Source organism: Corythoichthys intestinalis, chromosome 2 (assembly GCF_030265065.1).
Source record: "Corythoichthys intestinalis isolate RoL2023-P3 chromosome 2, ASM3026506v1, whole genome shotgun sequence".
NCBI lineage: Eukaryota > Metazoa > Chordata > Actinopteri > Syngnathiformes > Syngnathidae > Corythoichthys > Corythoichthys intestinalis.
In genome coordinates, this window is record NC_080396.1 from 9,020,673 (window position 1) to 9,040,767 (window position 20,095).

Here is a 20,095-nt window from a genome sequence, read left to right on the forward strand (position 1 = left end):
AGGTTGGTTGTATTAAAACTTCTTACAGCTTTACCACCACGCTTGACTTTATTGTGGCATATGTTGCACTCTGCCTCTTCGTCTTTGTCGTCCTTTAAGGTGAAATGATCCCACATAGTTGACATTTTTACCGATAAAGTCTCTCGGTAAATTGGGAGACGGTAATGTAGTGTGTTAAAGGTGTGCCGTAAAATGCGGACTGGATTTTAGGGAAACCGAAGCAAAAACTGGAATGGATTATGTAAATCGGTGCGCTGGAAAACCCGGACCGGACTTAAAAAAAAAAAACTGGATCGGAATCTGGATCGGAATTTTTCCGTGTCGGCTGATCCGATACCGATGCGCATTTTTTTGCCCATATCGGCGCTCGATCCGATCCAAATATCGGATCGGGACATCTCTAATGTGTACGTTTATATACAGAGGTACCGCCACATAAAATTGCATCGACATACAATCCTTTCGACATCCGACGTATAATTTCACTCATTTGTGTCAACATATGACGACATGCTCGACATAACAACAATTTACGGCAGAGTTGCGTTTCATTTTCAGCCATTTTTTTGCTCTAATTTTGGTCAACAAAAAACAAACCTTCCGTTTTGAATATTTTTGTGTGTCAGCAAAAAATGAGAAATTAATCCCCTCCTTTTTCCAAATTACAAATTGGTAATTCAGTGACGGATCTATAATAACATTTTTTTCCGCTGTTTTGGTTTGTCTTCTTTTTCCTGTATTATTTTATTGGTTGTTGGATTGGGCTCATTACCTCTATCGCCCCCTGAAGTAAAGAAGCACTACCTCCAGCATGGATTTTTAATTTTTTTTTTTTTTTTTTTTTTTTTCAATTCGAACGTATTGGCCGTCTGACTGCGTGCACCAAACTGTTTGTACTGTAATAAATAATGTCCTGACGCAAATACTCTTACTCGAGAGAAAGCTTTGTATTCCGCACCCAGAAATGAGTGAAAAACAGGTTTCCGACCTAAAACAACATTTAAGAGAAAAAAATTTTGCCCAGTGTTGGGTGTTGCATTGTCAAATGAATTGGGACCTGCTGCACGAAATTCCGATAGTCCCACTGGCCAAGGAGGGTTCGTCTTTCAAGGGACACCCGGAAATGCGCAGTGCAGTGGGGGCTCCCCTTGCGAGGGGGGTTGTAATTGAAGTGGAAATGACAAAAGAGACTCGAGAGTACAGGCTGCCAGGCAGGACTGAGGGACCATAGAGAGGAAAGGAGGCAGACATCCTCTCCGGGGGTAGTGATGCAGGGCGGGCTGAATTTTCTCACCTTGACGTGCAATTAGACTGTAAGCGTAAGGAAAGGAGCTCAATTCAGTGCGGGTGAACTTCAAGCAACACATTTTGATGATTTCTGCCAGAGAAGTTTGGATAGGAAGTGCTTTTGCTGAGTCACTTTATTTTGGGGAATAAATGCATTAACATTTCAGTTAATAGCAATATTATTGTTATATTTTACGCCGTGCTGAAGCCTAAAAGATAAAAGGCTGCCTTTTGTGAACAGGAATTTGTTGCTCCTCAGGAAGTGTCACGGTTCTTTCCAGGATAGTCACGTGAATTACTGCAGTTATTGAAAATTGGGGAAAATAACAAGCTGTCAGCAGTAACTTTAACATCGCGACCGTTGGTAAAGTTAAGTGGTTAAGTCTAAAACTTATGATTGTTTTTTATGAATTATAGACTAGCCTTGATACAAATCCCCAACGATCAAGTACAGTGGTACCTCAAGATATGAAATTATTTCGTTCCCGAGTAGCTTTTGATTCAGGATTTTCTTCATATGATGTACAGTAAGGCTGCGACTAACGATTATTTTTATAATCGATTAATTGGACGATTAATTAAACGATTAATCAATTAATCGGATAAATGTCACTTTTTTCAATTACCTTCACAATGTTGAAGTTGTTTTAGGCATGTTGTAAGTAACAATGAAGACAAAATGGATGATTATTTCCTTAAAAAATATCTTATTACTATTCCCTTCATCAGGAAGCTTTATCTTTTCTTGTATTTACTGTTTGAATCTTTGTATTACTCTAACACACTTAATATAATCAATCAGGGAATAGTATCTGTTTTACGAAATTTCCGGGTCCGCAGTGAGTCAGCAACACACACACTTTTGTGAAATATACGATGTTTATTGTAGATAAAGGAAGAAAGCAAGAACAATAACGCTAGATATAGATAGTCACTTCTAAGATCTTCGCGCTACTGTTAAGCACACAACATATTCCTTTAAGCAATCAAAACTCTTACCGTTGACAAGCAGGTGGAGAGCCGACACCCCGGTCTAGCTGCAGAGGAATACAAGCTAGGCGTCCGTATACTAACCACTAGCAGACTCAAACCGAAGAGGAAAATGTCCCCGGCTCTTATAGTGGTGCATCACGTGAGATCAGAGATGGTCCGTCCCTTATCTCAGGTGACGAGCCACTTGCCCAATGGTATCGTTACACATGTTTTGAGGTCCAATGGTTTCGTTACACGTGGTTTGACACGTTTTGTAATCACACATCACAAAGATGTCAAAGTGGCGAGGAAAACAAGGTCAAGGGAATCCTACATCACAAGGACGCCAAAGTGGCGAAGATAACAAGGTTACAGTCATAAAAGGGAATCATCATAATCGGCTGATACAGTCACTAAGGGAATCAACGCAATGTGCTGATTCATTCCGGGTCATATTATATTTCTCCCATCAGTATCTTTTCTCATATTTACTGTTTGAGTGTATTACTCTAACCCACCCATTATAAAATTCATAACATTTATATCTTAGTTTAAGAAAAACAAGCAGAATACACTTGATATTATAAACAGTTGTACTTGGAATGATTATAACTGGCACCGCCCAGACAATGGGCAGATAAGGACAGAAAGCTTACATAATTAAATTTATTAATTTCTGTGTGGCGCTTTAACTTGAGAAAATCCACCAATAAAGTTTTTGAAAACTGTTCATAAGAAAAAAAAATGATTCATTGCGGCATTTCATTTGAAATACATGTTAAAATCTTTGTCTTTGGGATTGCTTTTCTCTTTAGCGCAGGACTTCTTTTTTCTTCTTTTCTTTCAGAAAGAAAGCTGATCAATACGCGGGGTCTGAAAGGCAAATTGTTGTTGGATTATCTTTAAATACCCACTACGTTTTGAGCAGAATTCTAGCTTTGTATAGGCTAATGTTCCTATTGCTGAAAGCACAAAGGTGTGTAATAAACAACTAGCACATTTAGATTTTGCATTTTGTTTTCTTACTGTACCGAAAATGAACCGAACCGTGACCTCAAAACCGAGGTATGTACCGAACCGAGATATTTGTGTACCGTTACACCCCTACTGTCTACACAAGATATAGTCTACATGCGTACTCCTAACTCCAGTTTTGTAGGTCTCCCTATTAGAGCTGGGAATCTTTGGGCACATAACGATTCAATTACGATTACGATTCAGAGGCTCCGATTCGATTATAAAACGATTATTGATGGACCCCCCTCCTTTTTTTTTGTTTTGTACATTAGTTCCAAAATTGTTCAAAAATCCTCTCAGGCTAAACCAAACTACTATTTTAGTATCAAGTTAACATATAACAGTAAACAAATATACAAAAATAACAGTAAATTAAATACTCCAGTCCCCATTCTGTATTAGCAGCTTTAAACTACATGCAATTAATTTAATGTAGTGAATCAACCGTTACAGTTGTTAAAATTACTCCCGTTATTCCATAATTTCCCTTCTGTCTACTTTTGACATGTCAAAGTTTTAAAACTGTTTCATCATTTAAAGATAGATTCATGACAAAATTTTGCCGATTTAGGAGTATTTAGCTAAAAAGTTAATTAGGTTCGCTACAACAGAGCCTTCTCGAGAAGTCTACTGCTTTAAGATGGCGGCTGTTTACTAACGCTGGCAAGTCTGTCATTTCGTATCTCTGTTCAATAATACATGTTCTAACACCGCCGTCGTCTGTCAATTTGCATCTAGTTCTACATATATATGATATCTACTGTAGCCGTACGTTTGTAGCAACTAGCAACTGGACGTTGTTTGTAGCCGCTGTCGGCCCGAGTCCTGTATGATTGTTTTTTTTTTTATCTAGCGGCATGAGTTGACCATGATATTTACTCTCGGTCCGTTCCTCATTGCGTCCCAAAGACTGACTGTGTTTTACTTCCGCTTTACCTGGTATCATTCACTAATCAGAATTTGGATGTTTTTGAATCGTTCTTGAATCTTCCAAGCCGAATCGCGAATAATCTAAGAATTGGAAATTTCGCACGCCTCTACTCCCTATGTTCCTGCCTATTCTGGAAGAAACCCATTTCCATCAATTTTACAAAGTCTACCAACATCTGTCCTTCTGCGTTCCTCTCCTGGATACCAAACCTGCCCATCACTTCCTCATCAAACCTGTTTCCTGCACCAACATGTCAACTGAAATATGATCCAATTATAACGCTGCTTCTAGGGAGGTTCTGCATCATTTCATCAAGGTCCAACCAAAATTTCTTCTTCTCATCCAGCTCACATCCTCCCTGTGGCACATACCCACTCACAACATTGATCATCACACCTTCAATTCATAGCTTCAGGCTCATCAGTCTATCTGACACGATTTTTACCTCCAGGACATTCCTAACAAACTCCTCCTTCATAATAACTCCTACTCCATTTCTCTTCCTATCTACACTATGATAAAACAACTTGAACCCTGCTCCTAAACTTCTTGCTTTTCTCCCTTTCCACCTGGTCTCCTGAACACACAGTATGTCCACCTTCCTCCTCTGCATTATCTCAACCAGCTATATTCTTTTTCCTGTCATAGTTCCAGTATCCAAAGTCCCTACTCTCAATTCTAGACTCTTGGTGTTTCTTCCTATGACCCCACAATCCTCCCCTCCTTTTTCGACCAACAGTAGTCCAGTTTCCACCAGTACCCTGTAGATCAACAGCACCAATTGTAAACCCGGGCCTCGACCGATACGGTATAGAAGTCATATTTCTGGTTCGCATGTTTGATTTGGCCAAAGTTTTACGTCGGGTGTCCTTCCTGACATAACCCTCTGTATTTATCTGTGTCATGGACTCGGGGCGGACGAGCGGTGTGGACCCAAAAGCAGGGAAACAAATCCAAGGCAAGGCAAGAAGGCACAGCCGAGTAGCAGTGAACTCAAAATTGGTTTAATGATAATTAACAAAAGCACAAAGTATCAACAAAAGGCCAGGGGATCAAATAATAGGCCTCAAAGCTCACTTAAACAGGGAATGCAGGAACACGGGGGCTTCAGAAGTAGATATCGACACTCACATAGACATTGAAAATAACGCAACACGGAGTGAAAAGAAACACAGCATATATACACACACACACACACACACACAGACAATGGGTAACGAGACAACAAGGAACAGGTGAGCGACACAGGAGGGTGCAGATTGGAGGATACACTAGGAGCAGGTACAACAGGTGAAATCAATGGGCAATCAGAGGGACACACTAGGAGAGGGGTGTCCAAACTTTTTCCAAAGGGGGCCAGATATGGTGTGATAAAAATGTGGGGGGCCGACCTTGGCTGACGTCCTTTACGTAGAACAATATATTTAAGCAAATTTTAGCAAGCCATTCTGTGTGTCACATTTGCTTTATTATTATTTTTTAATTAATTATTTCAACAATCTCACAACCAGCCTTTGTGGCGTTCTCTTTCGACTCTCGGGCTCTTGCGAAATACTGCTGCTGTAAAATTAAACTAGCTTCAATTTGCTTCAATTTCTCGCTACGTATATTCCCTGTCATCTTGTCGTACATGTCAGCGTGTCTTGTTTGGTAATATCGCCTCACATTGAACTCTTTAAAAACAGCGACTGTCTCTTTGCAAATGACGCAGACACAGTTGTTGCGTATTTTAGTGAAGAAATAGTCCAATTTCCGCCTATACTTGAAGCGTTGGCCGTCACAGTCAACTTTCTTTTTTTTTTGTTGATTGTCACCATTTTAGAAAATTGGTATAAACACTGAAATTGTGTTGGGATTCAAAAAAAAAAAAAAAAAAAAAAAAAAAAGAAAATTGGGAGTAAAGGGTAACACGGGGTAATGTTGCTTAGAGTGCTGCTTCCTTTTAGTGGGTAAATGAGGAGCAGCATTTAGTGTGTAAGCTACTTCATATGCTGGTAGCAGTACTGCTGACCGATTTATTAAGTCTGGGTGCGGGCCAGACGTTATTGATTTTATGACAGAGGCTGGGGGCCAGATACAATTTAACCACGGGCCGCATTTGGCCCCCGGGCCGGACTTTGGACATGTCTGCACTAGAAGGTAACCAACGCAAAACCCAACAACACGGGCTTGAGACACTGGTTGTGCCCCCTTCGGGCTACATTTATATATTATATATATATATTTTTTAATTGGGTACGTGCATTTGCTCCATGTATGGTAATTTACCTTATTTTTCGGACTATAAGTCACAGTTTTTTTCATAGTTTGGCTGGGGGTGCGACTTGTATTTAGGAGCCACTTATGTGTGAAATTATTAACACATTATGATATCATTTCACATGTTATTTTGGTGTTTTGGAGTGACACTGATGGTTTGGTAAACTTGTTAGCATGTTCTTTATAGTTATCTGAATAACTCTTAATAGCTATGGCCACGTTCGCGTTCTGCCTTTGGCAATGTGTGTTCAATTGTATTATTGACTTTTTAATATTGAAATGCATGCTTTTAGTTTGTGGCGTTTTCACGCCCACGTGGGGGCGCACTCGCACTTGTTTACGTGAAGAAGAGCCCTCACACGCCAGAAGAAGATCGACAGCTACGTAGCTCTGAGTGAGTGGGCGAGTTAGCGAGAGAGAAACACGGCTGCGAACCTACGTTCATTGTTTATGCCTGTAAAATATCACTACAGAGGCAAAGCCTGTGTGTATCATCTTTTCTGTTGTTGTTGTTGTGTGTTTTTCACCCGCGATCGGACACTTAGAGCCAGGTGTGCGGTTGTTTGAACGATGTGCTAATGCTAGCGAACGCATGCTAACCGTTTTTGTCATTGCTGTAAAAGTACCTAATTATCATTTCTTTACGCTGATTCGAACCTGTTTGGTATCGAGGACGAAATTGATTCAGCAAATTATATGGACGTCCAGCATCGTCATTTGGGAATCTAGCCCGCTGAATAGCCAGGACCGAGCCATAGCGTCCTGGTGAGGACAGTATATGCGCATTTCGTTGTTCATGCACTGTATTCAGCATGTTGTTGTCTATGGTATTTTTATATTAAATTGCCTTTCAAGATGACATGTCTGTTCTATGTGTTGGATTTTATCAAGTATCAGTGGTTGTTTATTGTATGTGTATGAGTGGTTGTGTTATCTGTTATCTGTATGCTTACCTGCTGTAAGACAAGTTTCCCCTTCTTAGGGGACAATAAACTTAAACTGAACTGAACGGTAAATTTCCCCCAAAAATGCTACTTATACTCCGGGGCGACTTGTATGTTTTTTTTCTCTTCGTTGGGCATTTTATGGCTGGTGCGACTTATACTCCGGTGCGACTTGTAGTCCGAAAAATACGGTATTTATGTTGCCTTCCACCCTGCAGATCTCTCGCACACCCACCCATATTGGATGTAACCCCAGACCATGACTTTGCCACCACCAAACTTCATTGTTTTGAGGAAAAGGTGGATTTTTCAGATGAATCTTCCATTGAATTACACCACAGTCGCTGCAAATATTGCAGGAGACCTACTGGAGCCCGCATGGATCCGAAATTCAATCAGAAAACAGTGAAATTTGGTGGTGGCAAAATCATGGTCTGGAGTTACATCCAGTATGGGGGTGTGCGAGAGATCTGCAGGGTGGAAGGCAATATAAATAGTCTGAAATATCAACAAATCTTAGCTGCCTCTTACATTTCTAAACAAAGAAAGGGACAAATTCTGCAGCAGGATGGTGCTCCATCGCATACTTCAATCTCTACCTCAAAGTTCCTCAAGGCAAAGAAGATCAAGATCCTCCAGGACTGGCCAGCCCAGTCACCAGACATGAACAGCATAAAAAAGAGGAAGCATGGAAGACAAAACCCAAGAATGTTGAGGAATTCTGGGAGGCATGCAAGACTGCTTTATTTGATGTTCCTGAGGAGTTGTATGAATCCTTGCCGAACTGCATGGAAGCAGTCGTTCAAGCCTATGGAAATCATACAAAATATTAATTTTGGATTTCACAGCACCACTACTTAATTCGCTAATGTTATGTAACATATTTTTGTATTTGAAGTACATTTTTTGTTCAATTTTCACACTACTTTCTGTAGGGGACAAAACTTTTGTCTTGCCAGAATTTGACCTTTATGTCTTCATTAAATAATAAATCTTTTTTCAGTGAAGCAAATATATTTTTGTACATTCAACATCATTTGGGAGGGTCTTGAATATTGAATTGAATAATTAAAACGCAGTTTATTAGCAATTGTTTCTACAAAATGGATAAGCGACAAGACTTTTGTCAGGGACTGTATATTATTTATATATTTTCAAACTGGTTATGTACATATTCTTTGTGTATGGTAATTTAAAAATGAACAATGTTTGTAGATATTGACTCTTCTTTTAACTCATTGAATGCTGCTATCCTCTCCCAGTCAAAATAGATTGGACGTCGATCACCATCAATTGCAATGCATGTTTTGGGGATATGAATGGCATACATACTCAAATTCTTCTCAGTTAGGAGTTAATACTGGTAGTTTCTTCAGCACAAGCAGTAAGTATTTAGTACAAGATGAATTAGCCTGTCCTACGTGACCCCTTGATCCCTTTGCCGAAGACAATTAAGCAATTAATACATTTTCGACAAGCGCTTTGTTCATTTTCCCTATCATTACACACAAAGTACAGATGTTGGTTTATAGTACAATGGCTAAAACAAGACATTTTAGTCTTCTGAGCCTTTGCAAATAAAGATTGAGCATGAAAAATGATTTGATTTGTTCATGGTGGTATTTTTCCTCACAAAACATTTTAAAGTAAGCCTGAACGATATATCGTTTAAACATCGCCATCGCGATGTGCGCGTGCGCGATAGTCCCATCGCAAGCACGTGCGATAGTTTTTTTTTTTTTTTAATCCACATACGCCTTGCTTTCTGCTCTGCGTACAGCCTCACACCCTCCCTCTCCCAGCCCTTTGATCCTCTCAGTCACTGTGGCACTTGCTTATTAAAGTTAATGATGTCTTTGATCTGGCCAAAGAAGCCGGGCAGCAATCTGTTAATCATCGTTTAAATTGTTAAACAGTTTCTGCAAGGAAGCTGCGCTGGAATGAATGTGTGTGTGTGTGGAGACATTGGAGACATATAAATGCCAGAAGTGATCATGAGGAGTTTGAAATTTCTACATGTCACTCCAACGATCACAGCTAAGGTATATAAACAGAAGCATTTAATAAAGCCAAGCATTTATCTACTACAGTACTTTATTCTTGTTCAAAAATGATTTGGTTGGACAGTTATGTTTAAAACTGATCATAATTATGACATTTGAAGTGCTTAAAAACCATTTATTTATATACATTTTTGAAATCACTTTGGGGGGAAAAGTGAGAAAAAAACATGTTTAATATGTATCTATTTCCAATGCTAAATCTGAATGAATACATTGAGCACAAAAAACAAAGAAAAAAAAAAAAAACTTGGGGGGGATGTGTGCGCTACTTCGCGGTTTTTCACTTATCGCGGCGGGTTCTGGTCCCCATTAACCGCGAAAAAAGAGGGATCACTGTACACTGTGGTGATGCTGAGTCATCCAAAGTCTTTCCAAACAGCTATTCAAGTCATCTAGTGAAAATTTCTTTAAAAAAATATTTATACTTTTTTTTTTTTTTTTTATAATATCGCGATATAATATCGCAATATATCACAACCCCCCCAAAAATCGTTTTTCCAATATCGTTCAGGCCTATTTTAAAGTTGATTTAATATTCCTAAATATTACTTGGTCAAGTTTACAACTGCAAAACTGTGTGGTTGCTTTGTTTTTTTGTTTTTTTTGTTATTGTTCTTGAGTTATTGCTATTATTCAATGATGGTCAGACGTTTGTCAAAATGGGTGGAGTGTACACAAATCAGCCATGTGAGGTGTAGAACCCAGTACAGTGGTACCTCTACATACGAGGTTAATTCGTTCCAGGACCTTGTTTGTAAGTCGAAATGGTCGTATGTCGAGCAGGATTTTCCCATAAGAATACATGATAATTCCATTAATTTGTTCCACAGCCAGAAAACCTACACTAAATCCTAAATAACTACTGCTGGTACTATTGCAAATAGCAATTACACAGAGCAAAACAAATGTATTATTAATAAAAATTGGAATAATAATAGTATTAAATTTAATAATAATAGCTGTAATAATATAACGAATCGGGTTCTAATGTGGTGAATGTGTTTGCGTGGTGTTTCTGAACGCATCGCGTGGCTGGCTTGACAAAGTGAGCATTTTTTACTTTCACTTTGTTTATTTGCTGCGGGGTACACGCCGTGTTGTGTTGGACAAGTTGATGGAATAAATGATTAGAAACCTGACAAAGCTGGAGATTTCTTTGGCGATGTTACCACAATAATTGTCACCTTAACTTATAAAGACTGGCGAATGGAGGAGAACTGCCGAGATCATAGACCGTTTACGGCCGTATTGTGGAGCCATATCAAAAAACGCCATTACAATGAGGAATGGAATGGCAAATATGCGTCCATTTTACCAACTGCAAGTACCAAACCTATATGCTTAATATGCTTAAAGACAGTTGCTCTGATAAAAAGTGAAACTGTGAAAAGCCAATATGTTAAAGAGCACAGCTCTTTTGAAGATAAGTTTCCTCCTAAATCAGAATTGAGAATGTAAGAAGTTAACAAGTTGAAGCAGTCATATCAAGATTCAAACAAGGTTATTGTTAAATCTATGACAACAACAACAAATTGCAACGCAGTGCTCACTCAGAATGTCGTGGGTGTTGGCCAAACATAAGAACATAAGAATCATGTCAATTATGTAGTGTATATGTGTAAACTTTGGAGGGTTTTTTTTTGTATTTTTATTTGAAGTCAAGATAATGTTTTGTTAATTTATCTTTATTTAATCAGAATGTACATTGTATTTTTGTTTGGTCAAAAGAAAACCACCTTTACCACCCTCGACCTGCCTTGTACTTGACCGACAGTAATAAATGGACCCAAGCTTGTATGAAAAAAATAATTGTGGACCTTCAAGATTTGTATTTGAGGAGCCCTGTGCTACAACATCTATATTACAAATTTTTACAAAAATTTGCAGGGTTTTTTGTGTCTCTGTGGGTCCAAAATGTTGATTATAATTGGTCAATTAAGAAAACAACACTTTGGACATAAAGGTTATATGGTGTCCTGAAAAAAGGGACCCAACCAGGCCATTGTTAACAATTTATTTCTTTATTTCTAAAGGCATCATTAAAGGCATGCAAAATCGGACAAAATAGACCCAGACCTTAAAGGGTTTTAATATTACGTTTGGACTTACAGTGGGGCAAATAAGTATTTAGTCAACCACTAATTGTGCAAGTTCTCCCACTTGAAAATATTAAAGAGGCCTGTAATTGTCAACATGGGTAAACCTCAACCACGAGAGACAGAATGTGGGGAAAAAAAACAGAAAATCACATTGTTTGATTTTTAAAAGAATTTATTTGCAAATATTGTTGGAAAAAAGGTATTTGGTCTATTCCAAAAGTTAATCTCAATACTTTGTTATCTACCCTTTATTGGCAATAACAGAGGCCAAACGTTTTCTGTAGCTCTTCACAAGCTTTTCACACACTGTTGCTGGTATTTTGGCCCATTCCTCCATGCAGATCTCCTCTAGAGCAGTTATGTTTTGGGGCTGTCGTTTTTTCCCACTGTATTCTTGTTAATTTATGTTAGGCAACTTATTTATGTACTTATATAAAAAAAAAAAAAAAAAAAAAGTCAATGTTTGCGTTACCTTTAAAATATATTCAATTTCAAAGAGTTATGTGTACTTACTTCTGATTATGTAAGTTACTCATATCTTTATTATTTGGAAAAAAATAAGTCGATTTTCTAAATTAGCTTCAATTTGAATGTACCGTAATTTCTGGACTATTGGGCGCCCCTGATTACAAGCCTCGCCCAGTACATTTTTAAAGGAAAAACCATTTTGTACATACATAAGCCTCTCCTGCCTATAAGCCGCGTGTGTCTACTTAGTAAAATGAGACATTGACAAAGAAATACAGTTTTCAAACGTTTAATAACACACCTTAACTTTTCGTTCCAAACAGCGCCGGCAAACACGTCAGTTATATACTGTAGCAGCGGCACGAAAGTTGCATAGCATCAGCATGGTGGTGCAGCACTAATTGTGCTGGTTAATAAAAACATAAAAGTCTTTGTTAGCAATCTTCACCTTCTTCCTGTGCATTCAAAAAATGAAAGTCTTCACCCTCAGTGTCGGATATGAAGACGCTCAGATGCACTTCGCCACGCACGCACCTACTCAGTCTGTCCTTCGCGTCGCCTTCAATGTCTCCCATAATGAGGCATATTCACTCCCAGCCTGTGCCGTCCTCCTCGCAGCAGACTGGCCCCTAAAAGCCAACTGGTGATGGCGGACTCTTTCACAGCGCTTCACGATGCTATGCTCCCCCAAAGCTGCTCTTCGCATTCGGCGAGTCTTGGCAAACGATCTCTCGCCGCTCGTCATCAAAGCGTCCCATACAACTCGGATGGCCAATTTAATTTCTTCTAGCATTTTCCATGATGCAGGTCTGCCAATTCTACTCATGCACAAAGACGAGGGTTCGCCACCTCTATTCATGCACAATGTACAAAGTTAAACTACCGGTAGTAGTGCAAACTAGAGTCTTCCTCGACACATATATTCCACGTGTCTCACTCCCACATTCCATGCTCGAGCGCCCCTGGCGGCCGTCAGAAAAATACACAAATTGGCCGCATCATTGCACACGCCGCAGGACCCAAAATGAGAGAAAAAAGTAGCGGCTTGTAGTCCGGAAATTACGGACATCTATGTTCTTAGGTTATGTTCTAAAGTAGTTAAAACTGCGGTTTTTCATTTTTTGATTTAAGGAAATAAGGGGAAATATAAATTAAGAGATGGAGGTTGGGGTTACTGTATGGTGTTTTGTTACGTTACATTGTACATCATTGAAAAAAAAATACAACTCGTTCTATTCTCTCTATTCTTATGTATGCCTTGTTACAGTAAGCGTATAATCAGGGTTCCCGAGGGTCCTTAAAAAGCCTTAAATTCCCAAATCCGGATAATTGAGGTTTTATATTGTCTTAAATTTAATGGAAAATTTCCAGACGTTGCGTTTAATGCCAGGGAAAACGCTTGTCCGCCGTAAAACTTCTAATGATGTGTCTTTGTTTTATTCATGGCTGTGCACTAAATACAAGAGTTTGGGATTAATATATGTTATACGATGCGTTGTCCGCAACCTCAGCGTAAGTCAGTGTCTTCAGTTATCACCATGATGCCATTTCCTGGTTACTCGCAATTGTAGAGGTGAGCAGGAAAATGCAAAGTGAAGTGTGAATTTAATCAAAAATGGATGGAAGATGGTTTATTTAGGAGGTGGTTGGCCCCTGGTGAAAATAACAACAGTGTCCGGTGCAAAGTCTTGCAAAAACACTTTTTTGATAGAACATTGGGGTCAAAGCTGTCAAGTCACACATGAGAGGCGAAATACACTAGTGGTTTGTGGCAGCGGCTGTGTTTTTACAGTGAAATAAAAGTTTTCTTCATCAAAAATTGTTGCGACATTTTTTTTGTCTTAAATTAAATTTGTAAGGGCTTAAATTTTTTTAAAAAAAACATTATATTTGACTTTTAAAATTGTGCAAGAACCCTGAAATACAGTAGCCTAACGCATTGTTAAACTTGTTTTATTGTGTGTTAAACGAAAAACTGTGCAAAAAGCAGTTTGGTTTTTTTATATATATTTCGGTGGCTTTAGGAGGTCTGAACCCGCCTCCAAAAAAACAAAAAAATCTGGCAAATAGAGCTTTTGATAGCAAAGTAACAATTTATTTACACATGACTACTGAGAGATGGTGCTCTGCCGCCGAGATGACGCAGTTGTCGCCACGTCAGCCGTGTAAACTTTTCCCTCATCGTTGTCTGTCTTACAAAGATTCAAACCATCTATAAAATATGCCATATTTTTATGTAAATTATTGTTGGAATGGAAAGATAAGACACACGACTGATATATACATTCAACATACTGTACATAAATACTGTATTTGTTTATTATAACAATAAATCAACAAGCGCTCCATGGATAGAAAGAGTTGTAGTTCTTAAAAGATAAATGTTAGTGCAAGTTATATAAATTTTATATTATGTTAATGTTTTTGTTTTAATAAAATTTGTAAAATTTTCAATCAAAAAATAAACTAGTAACCCGCCATTGTTGATGTCAATAATTACAAAATTCTCATGGTGCTGAACCCATAAAATCAGTCGCACCCAAGCGCCAGCAGAGGGCGACAAAACTCCAAAAAACACAAGTAACAAGTGCACATGACTCTGAGCTGTCATTTAAATCTGTTTGAGTGGGGTATGAGCGTTAATTGCGTCAAATATTTTAACGTGATTAATTTAAAAAATCAATTACCGCCCGTTAACGCGATAATTTTGACAGCCCTAGTATTTATACGTTTCTGGGAGCAAATGAGTTAATCGGCCCCGCGCCCCGTGTCCTGTTAATACATTATGAAGTCTATGGCAGGTATTACATGAAATGACAACTATAATTTTAAATTGGAACATTTGTATGTATGTGTAGGAAAGTCCTTAAATTAATAGCAACTCACAAAAAGGCAGTGTATTTTATCACACGACAGCATGGGGGTGTATAAAAGCAATGAAATGTCTTTATTTCCACAGTTTTAACCCTCTAAAAAAAATCAAACATATAAATATTGCTTACTTTAAAACACTGGACATTATTTACAAGATGAATATGGGCTCTGTAAAAATGAGGAGACACAAAATAGCTTTTTCTGTAGATGTTACTGAGACTGTAGATGAGTTGAAGAGTGCAGTCGTCACTCAAACTGAAGCAATAAAGTTCCCTCTTCCGCTCCAAAGTATTGTCGTTTCTCACATGTGAGTAAGTAGGCGATGGTGACATCGATGCTGGGAATTAGGGAGTTGCCTGCCTACCCATTAAACTACAAAGGTTTGCTGCACTGATGTCATTTGACAGGCCAGGGTGGGCTCCCAATCCTGTGACAGAGTAGACAGAATTTCTGATGATGGATCTTTGTGTCTTTCAGTAGAGCTGAAAAAAATGTATTTTTTCATCAAGCATTGATTTTTCGAGTTTTGGGTCAATTTTAGTGGCTTTTTATTTGACACACCCTTTTTAGACAAGCTAATGTGCTACAGTCATGGGAAAAAATTATGACACCCCGTTAAATATTCAGTACTTTATTAAGAAATGTTCAAATATCAATGTCTGACCTTGTTTTTCTTTATCTCTGGAAAAGAATGTGATTTAATCTCAGGTAAACAACAAAAATTCACGTTGTTTTACTCATTAAACCAAATATAACAACAAAAATGCTTATTTAAACTGAGGAAAAAGTTAGGACACTCTACCACCTAATAGCTAGTATAACCCCCTTTTGCTGAAATAACTTCAGTGAGATATTTTTTGTAGCCATCTGCCAGTCTTTGACATCGGTCTGAAGAAAGTTAGCCCTACTCCTCAACACAGAATACTTTCAGATGTGAGATGTTTAAGGGTTTTTTTTGCATGTACAGCCCGTTTCAACTCATCCCACAGCATCTCAATGGGATTAAGATCTGGGCTTTGACTTGTTCATTCCAGGACTCTTTTCAGCCAGTCCTTGGTGGATTTACTGTTATGTTTTGGGTTGTAATCATGTTGCAGGGTCCAGTTTCGCTTCAGCATGAATTTTTTTCACAGATGATCTGACATGTTTCTCAAGCACCCTCTGATACATGTTAGAATTCATGGTGGATTCTATTATGGTGAGCTGGCCAGGTCCTGCTGCAGCAAAGCATCCCCAAACCATAACACTTCCACCTCCATGCTTCACAGTTGGTATGAAGTTCTTTTCCTGGAATGCTGTATTGGGTTTACGCCAAACATGTCCTCTGTCCAAAGAACATTATGCCAGAGGTCCTGGTCTGGCCTTCGTGTTCTTCTTGGAGCAAATGTTTACTCCTTGCACACCTCCCATGAAGGTTAAAGTTGTGAAATCTCTTTCTGATTGTAGAGGCATGCACTTTCACATCTACAGTAGCAAGAGCCTGCTGTAGGTCCCTTGATGACATTTTACGGTTTTTGGAGACTTCTATTAGCATTGCGGTCTGCTCTCGGGTTGAACTTCCTTGGACGGCCAGACCTGGGCATGTTGGCAGAATGGCTGATTTTATATTCTTTTGAGATCGTTTGAAATCCCTTACTAGACTCATAAGCGTCTACAATCTTCTTTCTGAAGGCCTCAAACAGCTCCATTGATTGCACCATGGTGTTTTCTCTCACTTCAAAAGTCAGGGGCACACCAAACTGAATGTGAGTTTTAAATAAGGCAAGCCTTCGTCAAAAGACTGGGTAATGATGTTCTAATCATGTGCACCTGATGTGATACCTGTGTGTGATTTTAGCTATTTTCAGTGGGATTGAATGTGGGGGTGTCCTATTTTACTCCTCAACAGAAATTGCATTTATTTGAAATTACATTTTACAGAAAGTTATTTTTAAAAAAATGAATCTCTCAAGATTATTAAAATTTATTATTGTTATGTTATGTTATGTTTAGGGCTGTCAAAATTATCGCGTTATAATTAAAATTAATCACGTTAAAATATTTGACGCAATTAACGCACATGCCCCGCTCAAACAGATTAAAATAACAGCAGAGTGCAATGTCTACTTGTTACTTGTTTTTTTTGGAGTTTTGTCGCCATTTGCTGGCGCTTGGGTACGACTGATTTTATGGGCTTCAGCACCCATGAGCATTGTGTAATTATTGACTTCAACAATGGCGGGCTACTAGTTTATTTTTTGATTGAAAATTTTATAAATTTTATTGAAATGAAAACATTAAGAGGGGTTTTAATATAAAATTTCATAATATAAAACTTTTACTAACATTTATCTTTTAAGAAGTACAAGTCTTTCTATCGGTGGATCCCTTTAACAGAAAGAATGTGAAAAATGTTAATGCCATCTTGTGGATTTATTGTTATGATAAACAAATACAGTACTTATGTACAGTATGTTGAATGTATATACCCGTCTTGTGTCTTATCTTTCCATTCCAACAATAATTTACAGAAAAATAGTGCATATTTTATAGATGGTTTGAACTGCGATTAATTACGATTAATTAATTTTAAAGCTCTGATTAACTCGATTAAAAATCTTAATCGTTTGACAGCCCTAGTATTTATTTCTTAACTACTTATTTATCTATTTACTAATTATTGAAATAGTGGAGTGTTTTTTCCCTTGGGTTAGACTAGCATTGAAAATGTCATTTTTTTGGTACTCATTTTTCTGAAAGATTTTAATGAATGTTTCTCTAGACTGAATAAAATACTATATGACACAATTGCTGTCTTGTCTTTCTCTTTTTTTCCCCAAGGCTTCTCTCTGACGGAGTCACAAGATTCAGGTGGTCGTACTGTGTATTGAGGCATCTGTCAACAGTAAGCGGTGTAGCACCCATGAAGCATCTTGCATATTCCCTTTGATGTCACCAATATGGCAAGGTGAGTCCAAGCCCTCAAGCAGCCACATGTTTCGACATCCTGAGCTGCTAATGAGCAAGACACACTTTAGTTGTCTACATGAATGCATTTCTGCTTTTGTATTTCCTTGTTTGTTGACTTTGAAGTAAATGCTTACCCAGTTTAATTCGTATTGGGGTCATCAAAATTAGAGAAATCGAATTGGCTGTTGTGTTAGCAAGCGCTAGTTTGCTGTAAACCTATGATGAACATTAGTATTAATTAGTGATTAGGGTATCTAGGGTAAAAGAGTGTAATGAATCATGTTTCTAACTAGTTTGTCTGTCGGAATTGCCTTTCTGTCCAAATCTGTGTGGTGTGTGTGTGTATGTTTTGCATTACAAAGTCACATTGACAGTCATTATTATGCAGCCGGCGACTGACAGGCTATTAGGCACCACTGCAGAAGCACAACTCCTCCTCTCCTGATATTTAATAACAGAGCAAAAATAATATATCAAGATAAATTATAGTTTAAAAAAAAAAAAAAAGGGGTTGGTCTATTATTTTTCTTTGTATTTTAACTTTACAAAATTCCTAGAACTTTCTTATCAGTTCACGATGGCTTCTAATAATCAGAATGGATCTGTGGTTCTTTCCCATGACTCATAAGTGGAAATTCCCATAAAAAGGCTAGACTGCTAAATGGATTTTTGGCTACCCACAATGCATGTTAATTTCGATCTGTACAGTTTATGCTTGTACACGAGCAGTTGCGTTTACTAAAGTAACTTTTTGAGAAAAATTTACTTCTAAGTGTAACCTGATCGGAACCGGGTGACCAGCCATCATTGTCTCCAGTGTTGGGAATAACGCCGTTATAAATAACGACGTTACATAACGGCGTTATTTTTTTCAGTAACGGGGTAATCTAACTAATTATTTTTTCCGCCGTTACAACGCCATTACCGTTACTGACGGTCAAAAGTGGTGCGTTACTTACTCTGAATAAATTGAAGAAACCCGTAGCAAGTCTACTCTGCTCTGTTTATTTGTCATCCAAGACTTGGGGTGCGTTGAGGTTCAAGAATAGCGCACGTACTTCTTATGACTCTAGGCTGTTTGTCCCTGCTCATTCAATTAGAAAATGCTTTCCAAAGCTTGCTAACGTTTCTGTGTTTGCTACACCTGAATGCCAGCCTCGTTCCCATCCCCCACTGTCAGCCAACAAGAATTCTGCTTCCATCTTGTGGACGGCAGACGCTTTGAGGGTGACGGGAGGAGTAGGGGGACGAGGCTACCTGAATGCACCCCCTGGATAGATGCGATGATAGTGATTGTGATAGGCTGAGGGTTAGAGTCATGTGTCATGGTGAACCAATCAGAGCCGTTTTTTTCCACACACAAACCGGAACAGCGCGTGCGGCAAACACAGACACGCAAAACAGATGCAGAGGGATATGATGGCAGAGGATTCAGAGGAAAATTTGTCCTATTACGAGGTGGAGATATAAACACTATTTCAAGTTGGTCAAAATTAAAGGAAAGAACATGCATGTAACGTGTAATTTATGTCCCGGGCAAAGCTTGTGTCGACATCTGTGGTAAGCAATTCAAATCTGCAGAAGCGCCTAACAAATACACACGCTACCACAAAGCAAGTGGCGAAAAATCTTACTGTTTATTTTTGTTGCACTTGAAGTGTAGGATAAATCTGTTGCTGGTGAGGTGCAATAAATACTACAAGGTTCTATGACACAACTACCTGTCTGTTGTTCTCTATTCAAGTGACTCGAATACTGCTCAGAAAATTCCAAATTCTTTGACATACAACAACTTCTCTTTAAAGTAACGGAAATAGTTACTTTCCCTGGTAACTAGTTACTTTTACTATAGAGTAATTCAGTTATTAACTCAGTTACTTTTTGGAAGAAGTAGTGAGTAACTATAATTACTTTTTTAAAGTAACGTGCCCAACACTGGTTGTCACATAAAAGCTTTGTCCAGATTGATGATCGTCCTGCCGGTGCTCTCAGATTTTGCTCCCTTATCAGATGTTGCTCCTGAAGCTTTTGTGGCAGTGAATAAGCACTCTACTACATTCATTTGGACTATTAATATTAGACATGTCCCGATCGATCGGGATGTCCGATCACGTCATTTTCAAAGTATCGGAATCGGCAAAAAAATATCGGCCATGCCTTTTTTTTTAATATACAGTATATATATATATATATATATATATATATATATATATATATATATATATGAATTAA

At 38.3% G+C, this 20,095-nt stretch overlaps 1 protein-coding gene across 2 annotated transcripts in view; it reads left to right on the forward strand.

Moving 5' to 3' along the window:
• Positions 1-20,095, forward strand: part of LOC130912234 (beta-1,3-galactosyltransferase 1-like) — a 287,842-nt gene that overhangs the window by 184,868 nt on the left and 82,879 nt on the right. For both annotated transcript variants that reach the window (XM_057830159.1, XM_057830160.1), the window contains one exon: positions 17,735-17,861. The gene's annotated coding sequence lies outside the window, so the exon portion shown is untranslated. The remainder of the gene's footprint in view (positions 1-17,734; positions 17,862-20,095) is intronic.